At 42.5% G+C, this 18,123-nt stretch overlaps 1 protein-coding gene across 1 annotated transcript in view; it reads left to right on the top strand.

The window, feature by feature from the left end:
• The first annotated feature begins 5,521 nt into the window (after positions 1-5,521).
• Positions 5,522-18,123, top strand: part of MC2R (melanocortin 2 receptor) — an 85,227-nt gene continuing 72,625 nt past the window's right edge. Inside the window, exon 1 of the mRNA XM_019490615.2 lies at positions 5,522-5,587. The gene's annotated coding sequence lies outside the window, so the exon portion shown is untranslated. The remainder of the gene's footprint in view (positions 5,588-18,123) is intronic.

The following is an 18,123-nucleotide window of genomic DNA, read 5'->3' as shown; positions in this document are numbered from 1 at the left end:
TTTTAGTTTAGTATTCCTTTCTGTACAAAAATCTCCAGTTGGAAGCAAGTCTCAAAAAGGAGTTCAAGAACTTGTCATAATATAACAAACGGTGGTTGTGCATTGTACAAATCCGTTTCATAACAGTGTGGAGTATTGTTGATTCACCAGAAAGCCAATTACAGAACCATTCCCCCACCTAAAACCTCTATTGGGCAGCATGGAGAAACCATGGAGATTGGTTTCAAAGGTGTCTACACTTTTATACAGTGCAGAAGGCTTTTTATACCATGCAATGGCTGCAGATTGTAAGGCAGACTAGGAAGGAACATGTGCACAAGTCTTGCAATGGCTGCAGGACCATTGCAATGGCTGTAAGGAAGATGTGTGTGAGTCTTGCAATGGCTGCAGATTGTAAGATTTCTGTGGAGGGGCAATGGTGCAGTGCTGCCTGGCTACAGTGGAAAGAAGGGCTCCAGGGTCTGTGTCCCTGCAGCATCCCCAGCTGCACTGCACTAAGCTACAGCTGCTGGTTGCAGCTGTCAAGAGGCTGGGGGGAGATGGGATGGGAGCCCCTCCCATGCAGACCCAGCCCACCCCACCCCCCAAACTCTATCCAACAAGTTGTGGGGCGGCCCTTACAGCAAGGGGGCTCCATTTCCCTCCACTTCCCCCCCCCCCACCCCAAGCTGTGTTGGCAGTCATCAGGAAGCAGGGGGAGTTGGGGCTGGGGAGAGGGGCCACTCTGGCAGCCTCCTGGGAGGCAGGAGAACCCCCAGCAGCAAGGCTGCAAGCTACCCTCACTAAACAGCAAGCATGTGTTCAGTTGGGTCTTGCTCTAATTTACTGCACTTTGAGCACCATGCTAAGCTAGAGTGCTTCTGGAAGGGCCTTTTTGGTCATCCATACTTAGCCTTAGAAAATTACTTTCAGATTCACTTCACTCATAATGCTTTCTTATGTTCAAAGTTCAGCCCTTTATTGTAGAGAATTCTAATATCTGACAATCAACTTCCAGTGGTTTCTCAGACCTTATCGTATCTAGCATTTTATTAATTGACGGCAGGAAATGTTTTAGTCTAGCTCTCCTTGAAAATGGTTTCTCTCTTACTGTGTTATTCAATACATTTTCCTGTAATTTTTTCCATGAATAGAAAGAGAATTACAAAGAAAAGTCCAGTACATCATTTGTGAGATTTGTTTGGAATAATAAAATGATAGGGTTATGTCTGACAATCTGGCAAGAATGTAACACTAATGGTGAATGGCCTTTCACAGATTTAGAGGCAGGGACCTGGACTGGGCCCCAGACCAAAGGGAAGCTTCAGCTCTCACTCTCAGCTGCACAGTAGGAAAAGTTTGAACCTAAGTCATCCATTGCCTCTGCCAAGCATGTAAGGAATTAGCCCACCCAAAGCCTGCATTAGAGTCCTTTTCCTCCAGTCCCCCAAATACCTCTTGTGGCAGTGATGGAATTCTCTATCCTGGCAAGCCCTCCATTCTTTAGTAGGGGCTTGCAGAAAAGAGCCTCTCTTGAACATGGTGCAGCTCCCCCATAGCTCTCTCAGATGAAGGAGCCATCAGGTTTCCTAGGCCTGCTTGAAAAAGCAAGCCAAGAAGAGGGTTGGCCTTATAGCTTCTCCATTGGATAGCAAGAAGGAATCCATAGGGCCACAGACCAGGCTGGTGGTTGAATCCAACCAAATTGTTCAAGGGCTCCTTACCTAATTCTGGGACCCACTCACTTTCCTGGGAATTACTATAGTTATGGGGCAAAGAAGGCACTATCCAGAGCCTGGGCAGTAGCCCAGTGGAATGAGTGCCAGCCTGTCAAGGCTGAGTGCCTCTTTTTGAGATTTCTATCTGCTCTTGATTTTCTTGCTGTGTAGTTTTTTACGCTCCCTCTTGGAAGTCTGAATTTTTTCATCCACAAAGCCAGGTGGAAAATTCACTGAGAGTTCTAACATAATCATAAGGACAGAGAGCTGGAAAGGTCCTCAGGAGATCCTCTAGTCCACATCTCTGCTCAACGCAGGATCATCTCTGTCCAAACCATCCCAAAGAGGCGGGGCAGTAAAGGTTTGAACTTAGTTTCTCCCTGCACTTGCTCCATTTTGTACAGGCAAAAACCATGAGGTTCCTGCACCAGGAGGGCAATCACTTGTTCATTGCTTAGGGTCAGTTATGAGAAGTGTTGAGTACTCACACTTAACACTAAAGTCCAATAACCTTACAGTGAGCACATCTACATGAGACACTGTGCACTAGCTAAAAAGTACTACGCAGTAGCACATCACAACATAGACAGTGCTAATATGCTACTGCACAATATTATTAGGCTACTGCACAGTGGTGTCACCTAAAAGACGTTTGCCAGTGCTACTGCACAGTAACTCTGATTACTGCACCTTTATTGAATACTTGCTAATAATACTTGCTAACTCTCTACATGAGATAAGACTGCGCAGTCATTACTGTGCATTTATTTAGTACTTGTATTGGCAAGTACTAAATAAATGCACAGTAGTGACTGCACAGTAGCATCTCATGTAGATGTGCCCAGTATTTCTTCAGGTCAGCCCCTAAGCTACAAAGTCCTCTTTTCTTTTCTTTTCTTTTCTTTTCTTTGCTTTTCTTTTCTTTTCTTTTCAAATAGTTTATTTGAAATGCTATCCTCCTCAATACATAATCCTGGATCATTTTTAAGTTCAGCTATGGTTGCACCATCATGGCATGCTTAGTATTAGATGCTACTCTCACTAGGCAACAAAAGCAGATCCAAGGGAGGTGCAGTGGTGTAGTCCCATTCCCCTTCCACAGTGTGGGTCACATGCAGGAGGCTCCACTGCGGCCCAGATGCCTGCAGAGTCCAAGGTGCAGCTACAGTGGGAGACTTAGGAGTCTTAGCTGGGAGCAGATGAGGAAGTGGGAGGGACCCCCACTGCAGCTGGGGGGTCCTTCCTTGGCTTGGCTGGGATGATCTAGTTGGGGATGGTCCTGCTTTGAGCAGAGATTTGTACTAGATGACATCCTGAGGTCCCTGCCAACCTTAATTGTCTATGATTCTATGGCTCCTCTTCCACCACCTACTCTCAGCCAGCCGGGCACACCCAGAAGAACTGGGCAGGAAGCAAGAGCTCCTGGAAAGCCCACTCCATGCCCACCCCCACCCCACCCCGCATTGCTGATGCCCCAGCCAAGCCGGGCACCCTTCTCTGCTGCTTACAGAAGCCCCTGCATAGAATGGGACAGGAGAAGTCCTGGGACTTCCCTGGCCTCCAGGTCAGCCAGGGACAGCAGTGATTAAAACTTGTTTTCTGGAGACATGATGTTGCACCTCATATACCTATAATGTCTATTGTATTTATTGTGAATAAGAGTGCCGTTACATCTGAAAGTTGATATTTTAAATATAAATGGAAAAACTTGAATCTCTTAAGCTCACATACCTGAGGTAATGGACTACTTTAAAAACTTCAAGTAAATGTTTTGTCATAGAAAATGATTTTTCATGAGAGAAATGTGATTGCTGTCCTTTTTAATAATTTGGTTCAGTGAAACATCCTATTTTCCCTTTTGACAAGCAAACACATTAAGGCTTTCAGAACTTTTAGATGAAAATAAAATTTCTTTTTATACTATGAGTGACCCCGAATACTATGGCTATTACTGGTATTTCTCACTGTTTACCTCCAGATGAGCCAATATATATTTGATCTAATTATATTTGTTGTTGTTCAAAGCTGAATTGACTGCAGAGACATTGTTGTGTAGTTATTTTTTCTGGAACTGAAATAAAAGCTGTATGTATGAGTTACAATTATTTCTATATTAGCCCTTTTTTTCTTCTGACACAAACATTTTGGTAAGATGTAATTTTGGACTGTGTACCAGACCATCTGCATGGGGGATAGTCTGTGACATAAAGAACATGGAAACATTTCTAGAATTTTTCAGTGAAATGAGATTTACAGTGCTTCTGATGGCTTTTAGAGCATGTGGAAGTGTAAAGCTATAGCCAAGCTAGCTCAAAGGTATCTCTCTCTAGTGCCAGAAGCAATATAGCCACAGTAGCATGGCACTCCATCCAGGCTAGTATCATGGCAAAGCACTAACAGGGTTATATTGCATCCAGCTCCCAAGCAAGCTCGTTCAGATTCAGCTCAGGTATCTCCCCACTCCCAACCAGTGCACATGTAGATGCCCTGCTGGGGAAAGCTTAACTGCGCAGTAAGCATACAGCACATGTAGACGTGCCCACTGAGTTGCTGAAACAAGATGTTACAGGAGCTCCGGTCAACACTGTTGGAGCACACCATGAAATGGCAGTGTTAGCTGATATATTTGCAGTCATTTTTTTAATTGTGGACCAAATGAGAGAGAGATGATGACCATGCTCCATGCACCTGTTATATCAATTACTCTGACTGTTTTATATTAGTTGCTAGGCTTTCTCATTATTGCAACCAAAAGCTACAATCTGGAGTAGGGAGATAGAAAATCAAGACGCAAAGATGAAAGAGACGTTTCCATGGGAAATTTGAAATAGCTGGATTTGCAAATGAGTAATTAGTGCTCATTGAGTTCCTTTTTCTTAAAGGTCTAATTCTCTAAGTTGCTTAGCTCCTCTTCAAGATAGTAGACTGCTCTGTAAGAAACTTTTCCCTGTAAATGTTTGGTATTGCTTAAATCAAGTTTAATATGTCAAAATAGGGATTATCTGGCATTCAAGTGGTACTTTGATAAAATGTATCACTAGGCCCCTATCCTTTGTAAAGCAGGTTTAATATTTTTTGTGGACTAGAGGGAGAGAGGTAATGGTCTAAAGAGTAATTTAACATACTCTATTTCAATTATGTCATTTACAAGAATAAAATGGGCTTTTAGTATCATCAAACCTCCAGTTAATACCCCTCAATCCAAAAGTCTTTCCTAGCATAAAAGTGGTTACTGATCTTATCCTTTACTTTTCTTGATAGCTGGCTTCAGAACTCCAACCTAGTTCTGAATTGCTTTTAACAACCAAGCCATATTTTTGTTCCCAGAATTTAAAATTCTCTCTTGTGATAAACTAGTTTCATCCAGGCTGATGGGACTAGTGCACTTGACCCTTGCCACTCGGTCTGTCCTCTGAGTTCCCTCAACTCTATTAACAATTCTATATGTGGGTTTTCAGGGAGATGTAAACACAGCCTTAATCATTTGGATATTCCACAATAGCTTTAGGTTCAAGTCCTGTAACAAGACAAACACTTTTAAACTAATATTTATAATAAATCACCTAGTCTATTGAAAACAGATCCCTTTATCATCTATTTTACACTATGCATTCTTTCAAAAAGGGTTAAGAACATGCTGGTTTGCCTACTTTATTTAAGAGTATTTTTCCTTAATCTTTTTTTTCAAAAGTCTTTTCGTAGAAAGTGGATGATTTATTTGAAAATGACTCTAATTCAAGGTTGTAATAACAAGACAGCTGTCTTTCTTGTTGATTTAGATGTTCCAGACATTTCCTTACGCAAGAGCTCTGTAGATTTCATTTCCTTTATAAGTAATCTTGCTGCCAGGAATACCATCACACTGATTCAAAGGTTGTTTCTGGTTTCAGGTAAGTGGAGCATATTAAAACTGTTTGAAAATCTGTGTAGAAAATGATAGAGAGATGTAAAGCGAGTTGTTGAATGAAAGTTCTGAATTTTTAATAACTATTGGAGTATTTTTATCTCACCGTCATTCTATTTTAAACAAAAGTTGTGCAGAATTTTTATATCTCTTTTCCAAGATTTTAACCTGTCCTTTCACAGCCTAAGTAAATTTATCACATGGAAATCTTTCTCACTCTCAGAAATGCTCATCTGTTGCACACTGGTTTCTCTATATCATGTCAGTCTCATCAGCGTGTGCTCACTGAATAGCAGCTCTCTGAGGCAGCCTAACTAGTAAACATTGATCCTTTTCTATGTATGGACCAAATATGATGTTAAGGATGCTGTTGCCAGGTCCAATTTTTAGCCAACTGCTCTGTTCTAATTGGGGTAAAATTCTGTTCTTATCTGGAGTAGTATAAATGTTCATTAATGTATAGGAAGTTACTATAGATATTTTAATAACAAACTTATCTTCTACTGTACTCTCTCTAAACTACCGATACTGTCATAGGTTAATAAACATTCATTTATTTTACCTGCAGATTAGCAAAACCTAGTGAAATACAAAGCATCCAAAATTATATATAATAGTGTTCTGTTTTTAAGAGGGTTTTGCTGATTGCATGGAAAGTCAAAGATTTGATTAAATGTGAATGTGTTTATTTAACCCTTTATTGCAGTTTACTGCATTAAAATACTCACTCCCAAATATCCTTTCTTTCAACCAGAACTAGAAACATAATTTGTGCAGCGGTAGATGCAGAGCAGGTACAATAGCACAGCTGTACTCCGCTTTTGGATTAGAATGAACCACACTGTGGGAGCCTCTGGTGACTTTTTTTAAAAGTCCACAAAGTACATAAAATCCTCCTCCTCCTGCTTCCCCTCCATGCTCAGAGAGACATCCTCATCCTTCCTTTCTCCTTCCCCTACTTGCCGCTGCTGCTTTCCTCACCATCCTGGGGACAGAGGGAAACTTCAAAGCAGCTCCAGGCTGTGGGCAGACTAGACTCCACTGGAAACAGCCACAGCAGCAGCAATGGGTGAAGGGTGGTTTCCCCCACCCTTCCTAGTCCCCTGAGGAGAAGAAACCATTGCCAATAATGCTGTTCCCAGCTGAGCCTGGCCTCTGCACAACTTGACTGGAGCAGGCAGGAACAGCTTTGAAGCTTTTCCCTCCCCCAAGACAGAGGGGAAAACAGCAGCAGCAGACAGGGGAGGGAATGTGCTTTTGAGCATGGAGAAGAACAGAGAAGGATTCTTACATGCTTTAGGGACTCTTATAAAATCCCCAGAGACTAGTGGCATGGTCCATCCACACTGGTGGTTGGGGGAAGGATGCTGAGAGGAAAGGGTGCAGCTACCCCTGCAGTGCAGGTGGCTGTTCCTGCACCCCCTCCTGCCAAATCCTGGATCCACCACTAAATGCATCCCCCTTCTAAAGTTAAACCTTTCTAACAAAGACCTTACCGCAGACTCCAGATGGGAGCGACAGGCACTTCCAGTGCCCCCAGCCCACAAGGTCCAGAAAAGAGATGGTAGCTTAGAAGCAGCAGGGCTGGGAGAAAGTACATGAACCGTCAGCATCTGAGCAGAGCTCTGTTCATGCCATGAAACACCTCTTCTGTTTCATGTATCTTTGCCCATAGGGAAAAGAAACATTGTCAGATCCACTGAACAGATGCTGATGGAAACATCAAGGACATTCATGCAGATGGTTCTAGCCATTACTTTGAGATCCAAACAGGTGTTTCTGGCCTTTAAGATTTTGGTGTGCTTTTTATGTCAGACAGAACCTTTCACTTCCCACCCCCAGAAAGAAGAATGTGAAAATAACTCTTAGAGGAACCACTTCATCTATCTTCATCTATCTTCTTGCCCCCAAACTCCTGCCACAGGTGTTCCCAGGAGAAGTACTAGTTGGAGCCTGGCTTTTTTTGTATTTTTATTTTTAATTTGGGGCTTTGAGGGGGTTTTTAGGAAACACAGATGTAACTGCATCAGCTAGTGCAACGGCTTCAACCCGATACGTTCAAATTTCTTTAACTTATCTTCTTACATGGACACCTCCAATCATTAGCAAAAAGGACTGTGAAAAATATTCAGTGATAGATTTAATATGTTTTAATAGTTATAACCTTTACCTCCTCTAAGAAATAAAATAAGTGAACATTGCTAAATGTTCACCTTACAGAGTAAGAAATGGAGAAATGATTTAAGACAAATTTAATGTCAAATGAGGAGCATGGCATACCACTGCATCCATTCAAAATGTAAGCTATTTTCTGAAGTAGGACTTAAAGACTTGGGAAAGATATTACAGATAAATTGGTTTAAGTGATCAGAAACTGGTTTAAACCTGTAATAGAACAGGTGTTCAGTGCATATAAACTAGTTTGAAAATGGCTGAAACTGGTTTGAGATAAATTTGGTTGAATGTGGTATCAGACTTAACTATTTTGGGTCAAATCAAATGTTTGCCCCAGACCCCTTGCTGGTTTAAGTTAAATCAGACTCCCCCAGCATCCCAGCATGCTCTCTGGCCTGGGTGGAGCTCTATGCTCCACAGCAGGGCTGGCCCCTCCCCTCTGCTCCCTAGCTGGAGCTCAGCAGAGACTGCAGGCATCTGCCTGGCTTCTGCTCCCACGCCTCCCCTCTTAGGAGGGATCCCCCATTCCTTCTGCCTTACACAGACACACAGCATTAACTAGAAGACCACGTGCTGGATACGGTCTGTGCTGTGGCAGGTGGGGCAAAGGCAGAATCAACAGGTGGGGTCCCTCTGTTGTTTTCTTAATAGGGTAATAAACACTGAGTTAGGAGTGATAAACACTGTGTTATCAATTCCCTGCTGGGCTGATCGGGGAGGAGGGGCGAACCCCTCCCTAATCAGAGCATCCTGCTGGGAACCTGGCCACGCCCCCCTCAGCTTAGCGCTATGGAAGGGAAGGGAGGGCTGCATCCTACTATCACAATCCTCACTGAAAAAATATAATTAAAGAACAACATTCTTAGCCCATATATCAGAAGCTGACATGAAGAACAAGTTTCTGCCATCCTTATTCAGGATGCCTTCCTCCTCAAGTGGTTCCTTTAAAATGCATTGGCCTATTTGAGAAATGAGATGCATTTCTGTGTGAGTAATGTGCTTCATATTTACAGTGCTCAAATTCTAGAGCTTTAAAAATTAAAATAACTGACTATAATTTGATGACAGAAAAGGAAGGTATTTAAATTCTTCTACAGGAAAACATTTCCTTGAAGAAGTCGTTCTACATTTACAGTTTACATTTATATCTCAATGTAACAACCTTAAGTAATTTGCACTAAACTTTCACTTGGAGATAATTTTTATTTGAAATGTATTTATTCTCTGTTTTAATGGACTTTTTGTCATTGACTTCATTGGACCCTTTTAATCCATACTATTTCTATATCTGCATGCATGTATACATATAATTTACATATAATTGATTCTGCAGAAGCCTCAGGTCAAGGTCAGGTGTGATACAGATACAGGTGGGAGGAAGGAGGGGACAGTATAAAGGACAGGTAGGACTGAAGGGTGGTGGAGTTGAAACATTCTCACTGCCATATGGAAACAGGGTGTGCTGGGGGCTAAAATGGCTCTGAATGCTCCTAAACAAGGAAGTAGCAGGTGCTTCCCTTCTATTCCTGTTAGGGTGGCCATCACTGAGGACAGTCCGGTTGGACCCGATGATCCTCCGGGGTCCCTTCCAGCCCAAATGTCTATGAAATCTATGAAATCTACATGCATGCCTGTATGGGGATTTGAGGAGTGACTTGAGCTGTATTTGTTTAATTTGGATATAAATGGTGTAGATTAAAAGGATCCGTTCTTGTTGCCATTAAAGTCAATAAAAACATTTCCACAGAGGTAAGGCTTGAGCTCTATTAAAGAATCTGTTTGATAAGACCTGTAAGTATCCCTTGGCATGCATGGGAATTGCTATTATCATGTGCCCTCCCTGTTTCTTCCTTCTGCAGGAATGAATAGCAATACACAAGTAGAGAGAATCAGGTCACCAGCATCACTATTTTTTGTTATTAGTAATATGTGATGAACCTTCTTTCTTATACCTCTATCGGGCTACTGAGAGCAAGGACATTACCTGCTCTGTTTGATCACCATGGACCAAAAAAGTAACATTTCAGGGCCAAACCTTCAATTATGGAAGTGCAGTGCCTGTAAAAGTGCCAGGGACCATTCCCTCTTTAGTGAGAGATACTGCATTCACAGCCAATCCCATTCACATAAATGGGACTATGCCAAATTTAAAGGAAAGCAGAGGGGCTTCTTTCTTAAAGTAATAGGCAAACCCTATTTTGGGAACTAGAAAAATAAAACCATTGTTGCACAGGAACTATGATGGCCATCACTGAGGACATTCCGGTTTATTGCTACTCTGTCATCTGTCCTCTGTTGATATGAAACCAGATGCCTTTATGTCCTCTATTTCTGTCTTCAAGAGATTGGTGTGCAACTGAACAGAGAAAAATAGAGAAAAATAGAGGACATAAAGGCATCTGGTTTAGTATCGATAGAGGACAGAGGACAACCGGACTGTCCTTGATGATGGCCACCCTGACAGGAACAGAAGGGAAGCACCTGCTAGTTCCTTGTTTAGGAGCATGCAGAGCCATTTTGGCCCCCAGCACACCCTGTTTCCATATGGCAGTAGCGGCAGCAGCAGAGCATGCTTCAGCTCCACCACCTGTCCTTTATACTGTCCCCTCCTTCCTCCCACCTGTATCTGTATCACACTTGACCTTGACCTGAGACTTCTGCAGAATCAACCCAGAGCTGGTAGACCCAGGATGGCATTGAGCATGTGTTTTCCACCTTAGTGAATTCAGCAGTGGAGCCAGGCAGTCTCTTCATAAGTATTTTGCACTAGATGATGGCTACCACCATTAGTTTAAATCCTGGGAGCACTTCCATTTCACTCATTACATGCCCAAATCCTAATAATCATAGGAATCATAGAGAAGTAGGGCTGTAAGGAACTTCCAGAGGTCATCTTGTCCAACCCCCTTCCTGAGGTAGGATCATACATCTCCAAACCATGCTATATAATCTATAACACTCCTAACTTCCAGAAACCTACACAATTCCTAATCCCTAAATGAGGTTCCCAGGCACTATCCTAAACCACTTTTATCATTTCCAAACCCCCAGATATAAAGTAGTTGTGGCTCCCTGACAAACAGGTAAGTATGCAGTCTTTTGTTCAGCTGCACACCAATCTCTTTTCACCCTAGAAATCTCAAGACAGCCTTTTCCTATAGTCTTCTAATTTTTCAGGTTGTGGGACAATATATGCTGGAGGGACTTGCAGGTAATCTGTAGAGTGACAGGCTGAACAAGCTAGAACAGATATCAGCATAGAAAGGGTCAGGCCCAAAATTTCCCGAACAGTGGTGCGGAAGCAGCATCCCACACAGCAGGGGTGGCTACACCCCCTGCCCCTCACCTCCTGCCCCTCCACTGGTATGGCAGCCACACAAGCCTCAAAGGACTTTTTTAAGTCTCTAAAGCTAGTGAAAATTCACCCTCCCTTCCCCTTTGTGCTCAGAGGCATGTCTCCTTCCCTCCCTTTCTGTCCCTCCCCCACCTGCCACTGGTGTTTTCCCTGCTGTCCTGGGAAACATGGGAAGCTCCATGCCCCCTTTTGCCCTCCCCAGCTGGGCTGCACATAAACTGGATTCAGCTGGGGAAGGGGACCCAAAAGGGACAGCAAGGTGAGCAGGGGGCTCCTCCTCCCCATTCCTGCTCCCAAGGGACAAGGCAGGGAGGCAAAAACTACTCTGCTGTGCTTTTGCCCCTGTCCTTGTCCACAGTTGAGCCCAGCCCCTTTGCAGCCTGGCTGGGGTGGGCAGAAGCAGCTCTGAAGCTTCCCCTTCCCCCAGGAACAGCAGAGAAAGCAGTAACACCTGCTTTAGGTACTTTAAAAAATCCCCAGAGGCTCCCACAGTGTGTTCCAATCCAAAGCGACACTGCTGCATCCCTCTAGATCCAAATCAGGCATGGAGGAATGTAGATGGCTAAAAATATCAGATAAATAGAATAGTTCCATTCCTTTAACCTTAGGGACATTTCCTGAGGAGCTGCCAAATCTCAGAGCAGTGGAGTTCTACAGTAACGATTCATAGGTACTTTGAGTTACTACTACCACCCCCTGCTGCTCAAAATATTTCTGCATCTTTTTCAGCTCCCTGCTACCTGTTCCACTCCTGAGGATGCCAAAAAGTTCATTAAATTAACAGTGCATTGTAATGCCACATAATCTGATGCTGCTCTCTCGCAGAATATGATACCCTTCTCACATCATTTTTAAGTTGTTCTCTATAGTATTGTTGTTATCAGCACTCTATCAGGCTAGGAGAACTTTGCTTCATTGTAGGCATGCATGAATAGTATAATAAAAAGGGACAGAGAATACATTGATATTGACTTGTTTAAAGCTTGGCACCAAATCCCTCCTCATGTGGATCTTTCCTAACCATTTGGGTCATTTTCACTATTCAGGAAGGGGCATTTAAAGATTCCTGCAGCTCTTGTAATAATATTGACAGTTCAATTTTATGTTAAATGGCTACAAATCCTGGCTTTCAGTTTCCCCCTTTTTACTAGTTATTGTCTTTATTTATGCATTTCCCTGGACTGCTTCATAGATTCTCCATGCTTTAATAGACATTGCATTCTGCAACTTAACTTTTCTCTCTGGGAAAAAGCCCTTAGGTTTCACTAATCATTAAATAAGTCTCCCAGATTTAATAGCAAAATGTTAAGAGCCTTGTCTTTTGTATGGCAGTTACTTACTTGTTTTTCTGTTTATACATTAAAGTGATCTTTTCTCCTAGTCTGTTTTCATACAAACAGAATGCACATTTACCCTTTGGTTGTGGGAGCAAATGTTAGACTAGGATCCACCATTTTAAACCAGTCTACATGTGCAGAACTTCTGCTCTGTTACAGATATAGACCAGTTTCCAATCACTTATACCAGAGATCACTGACCAGTCGATCTCAATCAACTGGTTGATTGTGGAGCCTCTGAGAGTTGATCTCAGTCTGTCAGAGGCTCTATGATTGGGAGCAGCTGGACACACATGGTTGGGCTGAGCCACAGCACCTGCTGCCTGGGCTGGGCTGGTGAATGGGGTCAGAGCCTGGGCAGCTTGTCCAGGAGGCAGGGGGAGCAGGGCGGGGTGTGGGCAGGACAGGGGGTGGGGAGTGGGGCAGGGACAGGGTGGGGAAGGGGCAGGGCAGGTGGAGGGGTGGTAGATCCTGGGGTGCCAAAAAGTGATCTTCACTAAAAAAAGGTTGGAGAACACTGACTTATCCTGACAAAAGTGTAATGTCTGTACCTGACCATACAGGTCTCAAGTTGTAGCAAGGAAAGTTTAGGTTAGATATTAGAAAAAACTTTCTCATGAGGAAAATAGTAAAGTACTGGAATAGGTTACCCAGGCAATGTCTACAAAAGATGCTACTGCACAGGTGTTACTGTGCATTTATTGAGTACTTGAATAAACAAGTAGTAAATAAATGTGCAGTAATCTAAGTTACTGTGCAGTACTGCCAGTGAATGCCTTTTTTGTGACACTACTACAAAGTAGCCCAATACTACTGTGCAGTAGTGCCACACCACGGTTTTTGCCAAGTGACGCTACTGCACAGTAGTATTGAGCTACTGCGCAGTCAGCATCTCATGTAGATGTGCTCCCAGAGAGGTTGTGGAATCCCCATCCTTGGAGGTTTTTAAGACCTGGCTAGACAAAACCTTGTCTGGGATGATCTAGTTGGGGTGAGGGTTGAGCAGGGGGCTGGTCACTAGATGACCTCCTGAGGTCCCTTCCAAACCTAATTTTCTATGATTCTATGCCTTAAATTTAATATGGGATTCTTGGAGCAGCAAAATTAAGCATGTTACTTCTACAAATAATAGAGTATCTTTTTATCTTGTGAGTAGAAACAAAATTGCTCAAGATTACTCTCTTAATTGTGTGTCCTATTTTAATTGTTGGCTGTTTGTATTCATTGGCTAGATAATATATTAGAGAACAATATTCATACTTCATAAACATTTACCAGAAGTATAAGCACTTCTGCAGCAAGCAGTAGAAAAGTTCCTCCCAGAATTTTTCTTTCTTTTTGTGCAGCAGGTTTCCTTGTTTTTTGTTTATAACAGGCTTTGGTTTGTACAATATTGGTACCTCTAATGAATTAGTGAAAAGAATAAGAACAGAATAGTGTCCTCAAGCAGATATCAGTCTCTTGACTGATTGAAATCAGAGGACACCTTGTTCTGAACTCAAATGTACAATTATTTTTCATCTTTTAATTATATTTATATTCAATATCAATATATTTATGATGTAGGAAAGTCAGAAGGAATAACAAAAATAAATTAAGGTAGAAGCAGACTGTGTTGTTTAGAACACAATTACTGATGCCTGAACAGCCCCAAAAAACCCCAAAAGATAATTAATTTATTGGTAGTCTTAGAGGAATACATTTTTAGCTACAGGTAAATCAGTACAGCCTGACAAGTTGACTCCCAGAAAGTCATGCTGAGCTTTGTAAGTGCTGACACACGTTGGGGGTGGGAAAAGTACTTTATTGGATGCAGCATAATGTTACTTCCACCTACCTCTATAGAATCTGTACAGATTGGGTGTTTCAGCAGAGCTTTTGGGCTCTTTTAGCTAAAGCTTATTCAATCAGCTTTTAGATAAAAGCATCAAAATAGCCCCACTAAAGTGCCCAATCTATACAGATGTTAGGAAAGCTGGGTGCAACTAACACAATGCTTCTTCTGGGCATATTTTGAGCTCAGTGCAGGAGCATGCCAAGTTTAAAGTAAAGCACCATTTTGGGGGGAGGGGTTCATCTGCAAGCAGCCTATGTGCCAAGGATGGGGTCCCACAGTTTTGTAGGGCATCACTTACAAAGCAGTCACTAGAAACTTGGATTGCAGAAGTTTCATCTGAGTAAGCTCATTTCTATAAAATGTAACTGGATAGTAATCAATTCACTTAATATAGTAAGGCTGGAGTCATGTTGTAGTGTGATGGTCCTGGAAATATATGAGGGGCAAGGATTTCTTGTGGGGTGCTTTCTTTTATTGAACCAACTGCAGGGTTGGGTGATGTTAGATAAGCTGTCAAGCACAAACATGTCTTTATCAGGTCCAGATATCCCCAAAAAACTATTTGTCTCCCTTTAATGTGTCTTTAATTTATGAAGTGGCGGACAGTTCTGAGGAAAGTGTGTAATTTTAATCTCAAAATTATTTTCTAACTTGAAGAGCCTGCCAAACACTACAAACTCTCAGTGGATGTGTCAACACAAGATGCTATTGTGTAGCAGTTACTGTGCATTTATTTAGTTGTTGTATAAGCAAGTACTAAATAAATGCGCAGTAACTGGAATTACTGGAGTAACCAGAGTCTATCATCACTGCACAGTTGCTTCTGCCTAGCACTAGTACTACTGTGTAATAGCATTTTGGTATGTTTTTTGCCACATGACATTACTGCACAGTAGTATCAGGCTACTGTGCAGTCAGCATCTCCTGTGGATGCACCCCATAAATGCTTCTATATGTGCACTTTAATCTGCAGTAGCCTATTCTACTGCACCTAAAACAGTGCGTAAAAAACCATGCTAATACAATAATGCACAGTAGAAGAAGATACTGTGCATTACACATCACTAAAAAAGCATGTACTTTTGCTACCTCACATTAGGGCAGCCTAATGCACATTTATGTAGTACCTCACATTAGAGGTACTAAATTTAATGCCCAGTAACAAAAGCACATTAATGCAAGTGTAGACTTGCCCATAGAGTATTAATGGATGTTCCCACATGATGGGCCCAGTTCTCAGCTGGTTTAAATCAAGAGAGGCCTTTATCATCAAGTTCTTCTTGAAATCAACAAAGCATTGTTGATTTAACCCAATTAAGAATCTGAGCCATAATGCCTAAAAACTGCTTCAACCACCATATCCATTCCTGACCTGCATGGGAACTGGAGGATCCTCAATCATGAATGGCATAATGTGAGAAAAACTTTTTGGATATTTTCTTCTTCGCCTCTAGCAAAGAACCACTGTCAGTTTTTTTAAATAACTTCTGCATCTTTCCTGGAATGGTGATTTCATTGCCTGATTAACAGCAAATCCTTCAGAAGTGCGTATTTCATATCTAGAATCCAATCTGCTGCTTCACAACCGACAGTTTTGTTCCAGTCCCAATATTTATCTCATTAAATTGTTTCACTGTTGTGGACTGCCAACACCATAAGGTTTGAGTGTGAATTGTTGCACATGACAAGGGTAACCTTTGGCATTCTGTGCTCAAACCTCATTAAAACTCAAGTATTCCAAATTTATTTTAATCCCATATATTTTACACACTACTTTTTAACTTAAGCAATTTAGAAAACTGAATATAATAGTCACAGAAGACAGAGTTGGAAAAATGATCTGTCTAATTTTAAGTGATTCACCATTTGACTTATGTACAGTTAGAAATTTTTTCCAAATTTTTCAAACTTTATTTTTCTCATTGTCATCTTATTACTCCTTGTTACTTCTGGAACTACTGATGCTAACATTCTTGATGTTATTAATAATGATAATAATAGTAATAATAATAATAATAATAATAATAATAATATCTTTCCATCTTCAAATACTTGTCAACGTCTTTCATCCATGTAGGCACCAATGATACTGCCAAGAGAAACCCCCAACATATCAAAAGTGACTACAGGGTTCTGGGTGCAAGGGTGAGGGGGTCTGGGGCTCAGGTTGTGTTCTCATCAATCCTTCCACTCAAGGGAAAGGGCCGAGGCAGAAGCAGTGCATCCAGCAGATCAATACCTGGCTGTGCAGGTAGTGATACCAGCAGGACTTTGGTTTCTTTGACCATGGGATGTTCTTCCAAGAAGAAGGATTGCTGGAAAGAGATGGGATCCACCTGACAAAGAGAAGGAAGAGCATCTTCACAGACAGGCTTGCTAACCTAGTAAGGAGAGCTTTAAAGTAGTTTCCCCAGGGGATGGAGACAAGAACCCTGAGGTAAGTGGGGAAGCAGAAGATCTGGAGGAAGAGCAGGCAGCAGGGGGCAACAAGGGAGGTGCTCTCATACCTCCTGAGAAATCAGGACAATTGACTAGTTATCTCAGATGCCTTACACAAATGCACGGAGACTGGGAAATAAGGAGGAAGAACTGGAAGTTGTTGCACAGTCACGGAACTGTGACGTGATTGAAATAACAGAGACTTGGTGGGTAGATCACATGACTGGAGCACTATCATGGATGGGTACAAACTGTTCAGGAAGGACAGCCAGGGGAGAAGAGGAGGAGTTGCACTGTATGTAAAAGAGCTGTATGATTGCTCAGAGCTCCACTGTGAAACTGGAGATAGGCCTGTTGAAAGTCTCTGGGTTCGGGTCAGAGGGAAGAGCAACAAGAATGTTGTCATGGTGGTGTCTGCTATAGACCACCAGACCAGAAGGAAGTGGTGGATGAGGCTTTCTTCAAACAGCTAGCAGAAGTTTCCTGATCACAAGTCCTGCGTCTCATGGGGGATTTCAATCACCCCAGCATCTGCTGGGAAGGCAATACAGCAGTGCACAGGCAACCCAGGAAGTTTTTGGAGTGTACTAGGGTCAGCTCCCTGACTACTGCACCAGGCAGCATAATTTGGGGAGCAGTGGAGCAGCCAACAGTGGCAAAAGAACAGGTTAGGAACAGTTTAGGAAAACTGGACATATATAAGTCCATGGGGCCAGATGGGATGAATCCAAGAGTGATGAGGGAGTTGGCTGATGTGACTGCAGAGCCACTGGGCATCATTTTTGAAAACTCATGGTGATCAGGAGATGTCCCGGATGATTGGAAAAGGGCAAACATAGTGCCCACATTTAAGAATGGGGAAAAGGAGGATTTAAGGAACTACAGGCCAGTCAGCCTCAACTGAATCCCTGGAAAAATCAGGGAGCAGATCCTCAAGAAATCCATCTCAAAGCATTTGGAGGAGAAAAGGGTGATTAGGAACAGTCAGCATGGATTCACCAAAGGCAAGTCACCTGATTGCTTTCTACGATGAGATGCCTGGCTTTGTGGATGTGGGGAGACCAGTGGATGTGGTATCCCTTGATTTTAGCAAGGCTTTTGATACGGTCTCCCACAACATTCTTGCAGGCAAACTAAGGAATTATGGGCTGGATGAATGGACTGTAAGGTGGATAGAAAACTGCCTGGAGCATCAGGATCAGAGAGTAATAATCAATGGCTCAATGTCTACTTGGTAGTCAGTTTCAAGTAGAGTGCCCCAGGGGTCAGTCCTGGGACCAGTTTTGTTCAATGTCTTCATCAACAATCTGGAAGATGGGATGGAGCGCACCTTCAGCAAGTTTGCAGATGGCACCAAACGGGGTGGGGAGTAGTAGATA

The sequence above is a fragment of the Alligator mississippiensis genome, chromosome 3 (assembly GCF_030867095.1).
Source record: "Alligator mississippiensis isolate rAllMis1 chromosome 3, rAllMis1, whole genome shotgun sequence".
Taxonomy (NCBI): Eukaryota; Metazoa; Chordata; order Crocodylia; family Alligatoridae; genus Alligator; species Alligator mississippiensis.
This window is presented reverse-complemented; position numbering and strand designations above follow the sequence as displayed.